Here is an 11,652-nt window from a genome sequence, read left to right as displayed (position 1 = left end):
TCCTCCTCTTCTTCTTCTTCTTCTTCTTCTTCTTCTTCTTCTTCTGTCATGACTCTCTTTGTTTGGACCTATTCTCCTGCATCCGTCTGGTAAGGATTCGTACCTCGAGCCCCAAGACTGGGCGCGACTTTTCCCGGCCCGTGGGACAAGTTATTCCGTGGGTCGAGGGAGATCACGAACCTGAGGTGAAATAGGAGGGAAAGAAGAGGGAAGCTAAGCAAAAAGTTGTCAAGGCTTTGTTTATTGCCAGGTTGAACACTTAGTTATAAACACTGTGAGGGGGAATGGGGAGGGGTTGAGGAACAATCAAAAGAAACAGAGCGAAGGACAAATGAGGGGATGCTGACTGCAGACTTGAAACTTCTTGTGATTTTCTGAGTCTTGGTGTCACTGCTCCAGAACACTAGGCAGCTAATCTCAGAGTCCCAGATCCTCCTTACAGCCCAAGGCTGCAGCTCGGGGCAGCTCCCGAAAGCTGGAAAGTCCTTTAACAGTCCTTGATGTTTGTTTAAGGCCTGATCTTGTTGATTCCCATGAAACAGCCTTGCAGGGGGAGAAGGGGTGACTGGCTCTTAACAAAGAATTATATGGCTCTCAGCTGCATGCTGTAAAAATGCTTGGGTTTTCTCAACCTGGTCTCCAACAGAGTGGATGTAGCAGAAACTTAACTTTCTTTTTCCTATTTCTGTGAAGAATATTATGGGGATTTTTATTGGGATTGTACTGAATGCGTAAATAGCTTTTTGGTAAGATAGTGATTTTCAAAGACTTTTTCTGTATCATCAAACATGGAATTTTAAATTTAAGTCCATTATATGTGTTATATGGTTTGTATATGCTGGGTCCAGGGAGTGGTATTATTAAGAAGTGTGGCCTTGTTGGAGGAAGTGTGTCACTGTGAGAGTGGGCTTTAGGATCTCCATCCATGACTGCCCAGAAGCTGTTCTTTTCCTGTTTGCCTTTGGAACAAGATATAGAGCTCTTAGCTCCTCTTTAGCCCCTTGTTGCCATGCTCCCACCTTTATGTTAATGGACTGAATATCTGAACCTGTAAGCTAAATCCAATTAAATATTGTCCTTTATAAGAGTTGCCTTAATCATAGTAACTATTCACAGCAGTAAAACCTAACTAAGACAATATGATTTATTACATTTACTTACATGTGTTGAACCATACCTGTGTTGCTCAGATAAAGTCAACCTGATTAATGGTGGGTAACTTTTTGGGTATATGCTTGTATTCAAGATGTTTGAAGTTTTTTTTTTTTTAACTTAATAGAAGTTTTTAAAATATTTTCTTACAATGTCCTGGATTTCTTTGTTGTATGTTGTAGTATTTTTCTATTGATCTCTGATTCTGGTAATCTGGGTCTCCTCTTTCCTTTAATTCATTAACTGTGCTAATGATCTGTTGACATGATTATCATTGCAAAGATTTGTTGATTCTTTACATTGTTTCCTTTACTTTATCATTAATTTCTGCTCTGATTATTTATTTATTTATTTATTTATTTATTTGTCATCTACTGGTTTGGGGCTTGGTTTGTTCTTGTTTTTCCTAAATTCATGAGATGCATCACTAAGTCATTTATTTTTGATTTCCCCTTACCCCTGATTTCTTAATGTAGGAGTTTAGAACTAAAAGCTTCTGTTGTTTTAATTTCTCTTAGTTCTAGGCATAGCCTCCCCCAGCCTTGAGCAGGCTGGCTCAGACCTTGCTTGCCACTGAAAATGCGACCACCTGGGGTGGAGCCTTCCTACCTAGATGGTTCTATTGTCCTGTCACCTGCCTCTGTTCTTCTCCAACTACCACTGAGAGACTGAACCTGTCTTCCTGAGATATTCCTGAGACAGCTGACAACCTGTGGAGTGGGCGACCTAATGCTAACAGCTCTGACAGACTAGTGATAACAACTTAGCAACAAAGCATCCAGAAGCCTGGCATGGCGGGAGATGGGCTCCGCCCCCCCTTTATAAGCACAGACTCTTAGTAAATATTGGGCCACGATCAGAAAATTTGTCTTGGTCTATTTACTTGTCTCAACATTCTCTCCTTTACATCTCTGGCCTCCCACTCAGGAACCCAGTTTGTGTGGCCGCAGGCAGCTGCAGGTGGCATCCAAACAGCAACCTAAGTACGGGTGGATCAACCAAGAGAAAACTGTCTTCGTAGAGCTCTACAAGATTAAGAAGATGTAACACTTTGTATTCATGCTAGCGCTGGCTTTAAACTTCATTTTTTCAAAATTGTTGCTGTATGTGCAAAGGGATACAGGCTGGACTGAGTCAGCATTGGCCCAGTGCTGATTTCAGCTAGAGGTTGACAGTGGAAAATAGGAGTGAAAAAGAAAACAGGCATTTGTCCGCAGTCAAGAACTGCATCAGGCGAGAGGAGTAGGGCTTACAATAATAAAATAAAATTAAATAAAAAGAGTAAAATTAACAAAATAGGAAGAGAGAGAGATCAAGAGAGAATGAAAATGGATTTCAGAACTCTCCCAGGGACAGAGGGAAATCCGGAGACGTCCAGCCTTCTCTCTGGCCTCTACAGGACACACTCTTAGATCTGGTTACATCAAGTTCTCTACCTTCTCTGTATTGTCTGTGTTTGGTGCACCAATATGTCCACATGTCAGTTCATGTCTGTCTTAGTTTTGTTGTCTGAATGACTGTTGTTCTATATTTCATGTTGAAGAAAAAAAATGGTTAAAACTTTATCTGCTGGCTATCCATCTCTTGATTTAGTCAGTTTACACAGCGGAGGCTAATTTAATTTGCCCTGTACTGTAGCTAGGAGTTACATACATCAGGATAGCTCCTGCTAGAAAAAAAAGGGGAGGGGGTGAGGTGTCTGCAATTTCTTAGCTCTAAGGAAAAAAAGCTGATAGTTGTTTTTTCCTAGAAAATTCTCTGTAATTGGGTTCAGCAAATGTCAAAGTGCTTTTTATCTTAAAAGTATAGCTAGAAAAAGTAAAATTCTTGGATTGGCCTAAATTATATGATTCATGTAGCCACTTCATTTGGTTTTTGACTGGTTTTAAAGGTGTGAATATGCTCTGCATGTCTTGGTCATAGAATACTGGCTTATAAAAAGGTATAACATTGGTTACAGGAAAGTTAGCTTTAAATTGGTAACTCAGGATTGGAGTCATTTTAAACAGCAACACGTGGCATAAAGTAGCCCAGAAAACTAGACCTCTAGGATACTTCTAAGTTGAGATAATATTTTATGTAATTCTTATCCTATAAAGTAGACTTATAGAGATAAGATTTAAAACAATGTCTCTTTAATGAAGCATTAAAATTTGCACTGTCATGCATTCATATGTATAAACTGGAAGCCAAACTTCGTAACATTAAAGAGATGTTTATGGTATTGATTTTTAAGATAATAAATTGCTTAAAATTGTGTTTTGCTTACCAAAAAATTATATATATATATATATATATATATATATATATATATATATACTAACGTTGCATAAAAAACTTTAAAAATTATGGTGAAAATTGCAATGTTCCATTGACTGCAGCTTGCAGCTTGATTGCAAATTTAAGATCTTTAATTCACCTACATATTGTAAGTAGGATGATTACAAGAGTAATCATCTTAGGAGAGTGCTAATACAGCTCTCTACAGCCATACAGCCATGCAAAGCAAAGACAGAGTTATCTAGATATATTCGTCTTTGTGCAAAAATTGGCCATTTGAGTTAATACAAAGCTCAGACCAGCCTCAGCTGACTCATGTGGCATTTCTTTGTTTTGCAAAACATGCCTAGGGAAGTTCTTGCCTGCCTTCAGGGGAATTTCTTTTTAGCTAAAAGAACATTGTTGCAGATCTATCCAGATGTTGTTCTAAATAAATTTTATTTATTTACTTATTTTTTTGTTTTGGTTTTTCGAGACAGGGTTTCTCTGTGTAGCCCTGGCTGTCCTGGAACTCACTCTGTAGACCAGGCTGGCCTCGAACTCAGAAATCNGCCTGCCTCTGCCTCCCAAGTGCTGGGATTAAAGGCGTGTGCCACCACGCCCAGCCTAAATAAACTTTAAATTCAGAATTTATAAAAGGTCAATCAGGCTGTAGAACTTATAAAGACATTACAATCTTGTTGCTATATTTCCTTTTATAGACACATTATAGGAAAAGATACTTTAAGACACTTGCCCTCCCTTTCAGGACACAAAAGGGATGATTTAATTGTGATGGTTGAGTGGGAAATTGCCATGCCTACTTCAGTGGTGGCTCACAACAGGCCTGAAAACCTGAATGAGTCCTGAGGAAAAGCATCTCAAGGAGATTCAGCCTCCTGGAGTCCTGGCATTTCCAATAATCTATATACACAAACCCTATCCGCATGCTAATATGGTGTATGCTGTCTTTCAATATTATTAATGCCGTTAAAGATTGAATTTTTACCATAGGTGAAGTTTCCACTAGAGTTCCAAAGTCCTAAAAATTCCTTAAAGCCAGTGTTCCAAAGTTCTAAAAATTCCTTAAAGCCAGAAGCTCGGAGTTCAGCAAGAAGGTTACCTATTCATTAACATTCTAATTNACTTCTAGTAAAGACAGGTGAAACCGATTAAGCATCACAAAGAACAGAGCCAAGCTCAGGGCAAAGTTTACCAAGGCCTAGGAAGTAGGGGTGTTGTGGTTTTACATTAGCAGAACCCCCCCCACCCCCCATAAAACAGGTTCTTCCGCTAGGCCTGAAGGAACAGCATAATCGAGGATTTACTGGGGACCCCTGACAGTGGGGTTTAACTATTGACTAGCCTTGCACCTGGCTTCCTCCTCAAGCTGCCTGGTCCCACCCGGTGGTCTTTTGTCCTTTGTTTTATGTCATTGTATCTGCAGATGTATCCTGCCCTGCTTTTCTTGTTTGATCTGTATTAAAAATGGGATGCTCATTTTGATCAATACGTTCAGTTTTACACCCTCTCTCCTGTGAACTGTTGTCTGTCACTCATTTGCCTAATCCTCGCTCACCTGCAACCAAGAGACCCAGTTCCACACAGATCGGGGACCCAAAGTGAGGCCTGTCTGTGGCAGGAAATAAAGGTAAGCATAAGGTACAAATCACTTTGGTTTTGAATTATAAATAAAAATTATATAGACCTTTAAAGTATATTTTGTAAGGCTATGGAAATCTTCCATTATATCCACTTTTTTTCAAAAATTTTTAAACTTGTTAAACTATAACCTAAATACTTTGTCACTTTCCTGAAAATTAGAAATTAGACTCTACAATGGACAGAACATTTCACAACGGTTATGCTTCTCTCTCTCTCTCTTTCTCTTCTTTTTTTCTTTTTTCCCATACCTCCCTCCCCCATGTCTCCAAAAGGATGTACTCACCCCCCAAATGGCATATCCCCACCCCACCAGTCCTCCCCACTCCCTGGGGCCTCAAGTCTCTTGAGGGTTAGTTGCATCTTCTCTCAGAGTCCCCAACTGGCATTCCTCTGCTGTCTATGTGTTGGGGGCCTCTTATCAGCTGGTGTATGCTGCCTGGTTGGTGCCTCAGTGTCTGAGAGATCTCTGGGGTCCAGATTAGTTGAGATTAGTTGGTCTTTCTATAGGGTTGCCTTCTTCCTCAGCTTCCTCCAGCTTTTCCCTAATTCAACCACAGGGGCCACCAGCTTCTGTCCATTGGTTGGGTGTAAATATCTGCATCTGACTCTGCTGCTTGTTGGACCTTTTGGAGGGCAGTTCCTGTCTATAAGCACACCATAGTATCAGTAATAGTGTCAGGCCGTGGGGCCTCCCCTTGAGCTGGGTCCCACTATAGGCCTGTCTCTGAACCTCCTTTCCCTCAAGCTCTTCTCCTTTTTGTTCCTGCAGTTCTTTCAGATGGGAACAATTCTGGGTCAGTCTTTGATTGTGGTATGGCAACCCCTTTCCTCTACTCGATGCCCTGTATTTCTGCTGGGGGTGGACTCTACAATTTCCCTCTACACACTGTAGAACATTTTATCTAAGTTCCCTCCCTTTGAGTACTGAGAGTCTCTCACCTCCCAGATCTCTGGCACATTCTAGAGGGTCCCCTCCCCCACCTCCTACCTCCTGAGGTTGTCTGTTTCCATTCATTATGCTGGCCCTCAGAGCTTCAGTCCTGCCCCTCACAATACCTGATCATGTTTCCCTCTTCCCCTCCCTGTCCCCTTTCCTACCCAGGTCCCACCATCCCTTCTCCTCTCCTGTGATTGCTTTATTCTCCCTCTCAAGTGGGATTGAGGCATCCTTATGTGGTCCCTTCAGCTTGTTAATCTTTTTGATTTCTGTGGATTGTATCCTTGGAATCTATACTTTTTTGTTCTTGCTAAAATCTACTTATTAGTGAGTACATACCATACACGTCCTTTTGGGTCTGAGTTACCTCACTCAGGATGGTATTTTCTAGTTTCATCCATTTGCCTGCAAAAGTCATGATGTCCCCATAATTAATAGCTGAGTAGCATTCCATTGTGTAAGTGAACCACACTTTCTGTATCCATTCTTCTGCTGAGGGACATCTGGGTTTTCTCCAGCTTCTGGCTATCACAAATAAGGCCGCTATGGAACAGTGGAACATCTGTCCCTGTGGCATGGTGGGACATATTTTGGGTATATGCCCAAGAATGGTATACCATTCTTCAGGTAGATCTATTCCAATTTTCTGAAGAACCTCCAGACTGATTTCCAGAGTGGTTGTACTAGCTTGCAATCCCAAGTGTTCCTCGCTCTCCATATGCTTACCAACATGTGTTGTCACCTGAGTTTTGATTTCAGCCCTCTGATTGGTGTAAGGTAGAATCTCAAGAAAGGCATAATATAGCCCTTTCAAAAGCTGTCTGTTAAGTCTAGCGATGTACATGGTTCAGTTTCCTAATGGAAGATAACTGTAAATTAAACAACTCTAAAAACTAAAGAAAACAACTCCGCCTTGATGCTATTCTTATAAAACTTTGCTTAAATTCTTGGGTGCTCCCTTACACATCATCAGCTCCATGGTCATTAGCAACTTAAAACAGCCTTTAAACGCATGCCAGCAAATACTTAAAATTTATGATTAAAAGTGGAAGGGATTCAACTTCATATGTAGGATTAGGACTGCATCTCTGTTCATGCCCTACTGTCCCTGGGAACCCCACCCCCACCCCTGGCACCCTCAGAAGGAAATGTGTGATTATCTCTGGACACAGAGGAGATGGACATTTCCTGGCCATTAAAATTTATGAGGAACAGTCCTGCAGAAGCTGTGTTAGTCTTTAAGTAGTAGTCAGAGAACTATTCTCAATAACCATGCTTTAAAACACTTTATAACCACAGTTCCATAATCTAGTCTGTATAAATATTTGCATAATGAAATATATTCATTGGTAATCTGTGAATGGAAGATAATTTCTAAAAACCACATATTTAGGTTGAAGTGGCATTTTCATTGGCATGCATCGTCCTAGGGAATGATTTGCTACAGAAAGAATTACAAAAACATGAAGGATTTGAATGTTCTGATGTCCTTTATCTTCTTTACTCAAAAGATAAGGTAAGACCTTCACAGAGCCTCTGTGTTCTCACATGGGCGAGATGACTCTAAGAAAACAGTATCAGTTATGACCAAATATGCAAAATGTCTCTTTGTAGGTCATGACTGTGTACTGGTATGATAATCAAATTTTCCAAGGAAGACAGGCAGCAATTTTATACTTGGTGACGAACCCCAAATCGGTCATTAATTGAACATTTAACTTAATGTTATGCCTTTTCATTCCCTTCTTATCTAACACTACAGTGAGGCTTCTGAAACACTTTATGATAAAGAGAGTTTTTCTAAGACAGTTAATATTAGGTAATTATTTTTCTTTAAAAATGTTCCTTAACAATGACATTGTCACATTTCTCTTCCTATTGAGAATAAAATGCATTTTAATAGTCAGTAACCTAGGAGCCAGTGAGGAACATGTGATGAAGTAAATTAAATGATTGGGGTTTCTCCTTTCCTAGGAAATCTGCCTGAGAGCAGGTTATGCACTAACCCTTTTTGCCTTCAACAATCATTTTCAACATTTTTGAGCCTTTTCTTCAATCCAGAGTTGAAACAGAGAGGGCAATGGCAGCGTTTCAGGTACATGGATCAATCCTAACATTTCATATCGGCAAGTATGGCATTGTAGTGAACACTTCTTCATTGGGGATCTAGAAAAATGTTCTTTAATTTATGAAATTTAGTACTTTGCACATTTGCCCCTCTACCTCATGAAAAGTCCATTACTAGGATTTCTTTATATGGAATTTTGATGTCTATAATAACCCTGTGATGCCAGCAGGCAAGTGTCTTAATCACATCATGCTTAAAGAACTATGTAGAGAAACATGGATGGGTTGAAAACAAGCCTAATTGCAGACTGTGAGCTGATTACATGGCTTCTTGCACTCTGAATGGTATTTAGGCTCCTTGGTGTCTCATACTTTTCTAACCTAAGCCTCATTAAATATTTCTCTTGTAACTCAAGGACAACTGTTGCAAGAATGATAGAAAAAATAATATAGCCTGCCATAGTCATTGATGTGACCATTTGCGGGGGTGCAGGGGGAAGTAATGTAACCTATGCTCTCTACCTCACCATCTCTTCTATTGGAGTCCACCAAATAGTCCCATGACTCATTAAAAATGTCCCCAAATAATAAATGATTAAGAAAATCTGAGTAGCAAATGTTCGCCAATTCTATGTTTTGTCTCTTTTAGATCATCGTATTAGCTAAAGCCATTATAGACGTGGACCATGTTACTTTGTATGGAAGAGGAATTCATATTTTAGATGACAGTCTGAATTCAGTCCGTGCTCCTGCTATTGCCTTGACAGGTAAGAAATATATATAAAAAAAAGGGGGGGCAAACAATAAATCAAACAACAAAACAAACAACAACAAAAATCTAATAACATCTACACAAAGTGTAGCCTCCCCCAGGCCTGAGTAGCTTGCTCAGACCTTGCAGCCACTGAGAATGAGAACACCTGGAGTGGAGCCACCTAGACGGTTCTATTGTTCTGTCACTGGAGCTGTTCTCCAAGACACTGCTACCTGCTAAGAGGCTGAGAGATTCATAAGAGATTCCAGATACAGCAAGCAACCCAGTGATTGACACCTTCTTGCCAAACTAGTGCTGTCAGGCAAATTGCTTACAGGCTGGCCACAGGTATCAAGAGTGGATCTGTGGGAGATGGGCTTTCCCTCTATATAAGCACAGATTTTTAGTAAACATCCGGCCATGATCAGAAATTTGTCTTGGTCTCTTTACTTCTCTCACCATTCTCTCCTTTACAGCTCTGGCCTCCCACTCAGGAACCCAGTTTGTGTAGCCACAGGCAGCTACACAAAGGAACAAGCTTTGTGTCCAAGATTATAAAATATTTTAGATTGAAATCTCAACAATACTAAAATATGCCTGATTTCCCTGTTGCATAGTTTCAACCTGAAAATATTGAACATCCGTTTCTGCATAGAGCAATGGGAATGCACTCTGTGCACTGAAGAGGAACTCTCACCATGGCCTTCTCCTTTTCTAATTATCATCTCAAACTTTTAATGATTTTTTTTTTTTGTACTATAAAGTGAGAATTCAATTATGAAATGACCATTGTGTCTCAAGAAATAGATATGGTGCACAAATATGGTTCAAGAAAAACAAGTATACGTAAATAAATAAAATCTTAATAACCTAAAAAGAGTGGATATATTTTGAAGCATTGGAAGACAGAAAGTTTCCAGCTTTAAAAACCTCTCCTCCTTATATAAATAAACCTGTGTAAGTCTTAGTATGTTCACAGAAATGCAATCAATTACAGGGAACGATTATCCTGCATTTACATGTACATATTTTCTTACTTCTTCATTTCTGGTTACAGTGAAACGCATACGTGAACAAAAAGCAATCTATCAGTTATCAGTTTTAGATAATATAAGAGCTTTTCATTGTTTTAATTCTAGGTAATTTGATAGCTAGCCTGGCTCATTCGAGAGCTGGGATTCCAGAGGCTTTTGTCTCACTGGGAACAGTCCAGCAGCTCTGCTACCACCTGTACTCAGGAAGCAAAGAGGTAAAAAGAAAAGGCTATTTGTAAAGTGGAATGTGCTGCAAACAGTAGCCAGTGCTTCTCCCATACAAGAGGACACTTTTTCTTGGGATATTATGTAATTTATAATAACCCAAAAATAGTATTAGTTATATCTGACATCTACAATTCTGATTCTAACTCCAACATTTAAGCAGATTTTTACAAAAGCAGTATACAACTGTAATTAAACTTTTTAAAACTATGGGGCTGGAGAGATGGTTCAAGAGCATGTACTGTTGCTGTAGAGGACCCCAGTTTGGCTCCCAGCACCTATATTGGATGGGTCACAACTGCTTGTAACTCTAGTTCCAGGTGATCCAATGCCCTTTTCTGGTCTCCATGGGGATGGACACACACACACACACACACACACACACACACATACACAATCTCTTAAAAACTTAAAGAAGGCCGGGCGTGGTGGCGCACGCCTTTAATCCCAGCACTNGGGAGGCAGAGGCAGGNGGNTTTCTGAGTTCGAGGCCAGCCTGGTCTACAAAGTGAGTTCCAGGACAACCAGGGCTATACAGAGAAACCCTGTCTCGAAAAACCAAAAAAAACAAAAAAACAAAAAAACAAAAACAAAAAAAAACAAAACAAAACTTAAAGAAGGTCAGGATGGAGAAGGAAAATTGATGATTGACATTGGTGGAAAAGTCTTTGGGTAAAGCTGTATATATACCTTTACAAGTGCTTAAAGATCAATCACCTCATAGCAAAAAGTAGTGTAAGTTTTAAAAGAAGATACTTTCTAATATCATGCTTATTAAAATATTTTTAAGAATGTTTAAAATATATTACCTGTTCAAATTAATCTGAGCTAAAATACAAAAACAAAACAAAACTAACAAAACACACACACACACACACACACACACACAAAACCCCATGAAATGGGCTATTTTAATTCTAAAATCAAGATTGAAACTACAAAACTTCATGTCAGAGTTCATGCCAGTAATATCAGTACTCAGGAAGCCAAGACAGGAGGATTCCTCTTATTTCAAAACCTGTCTTGGTTACACAGAAATTTAGCATATGCTCTGTGAAGGAATGGCATGCAGATTTGTGAGGGGCACCATACTTTAAGAACACATTATGGCTAGGGTGTAAGAAAGTGTCATAACGATTCCCAGTGCTTTGTATAACTTAAATTTTAAATATGCAGTGTATAAAAAAGAGACTGTGATGAAACAGAAATTTAAGTAAAATGTTAGAAAGTGCCATACAAGAATTTGTTAGTCAATGGGTGAGCCTTTTTATTTTCATTTTTTAATATTCTTAAGTAATTCTAAAATGAAGTCAAATATGCTCACAGATAATTGTGAGCAGTGACTAGAAATCAAGGGCAATCAACAGTATTCTTTAAAAATAGGGGTAGAAATAAGTCCACTATTCTGAGTTGCTTTTCACAATATGTGTTGATACAGCAATAGAAAAGTAACTAATGCTGGGCGTGGTGGCACATGCCTTTAATCCCAGCACTTGGGAGGCAGAGGCAGGCGGATTTCTGAGTTAGAGGCCAGCCTGGTCTACAGAGTTTGTTCCAGG

The sequence above is a fragment of the Mus pahari genome, chromosome 5 (genome assembly GCF_900095145.1).
Source record: "Mus pahari chromosome 5, PAHARI_EIJ_v1.1, whole genome shotgun sequence".
In the NCBI taxonomy this organism is placed as follows: domain Eukaryota; kingdom Metazoa; phylum Chordata; class Mammalia; order Rodentia; family Muridae; genus Mus; species Mus pahari.
Note: the sequence above shows the minus strand (reverse complement) of the source record.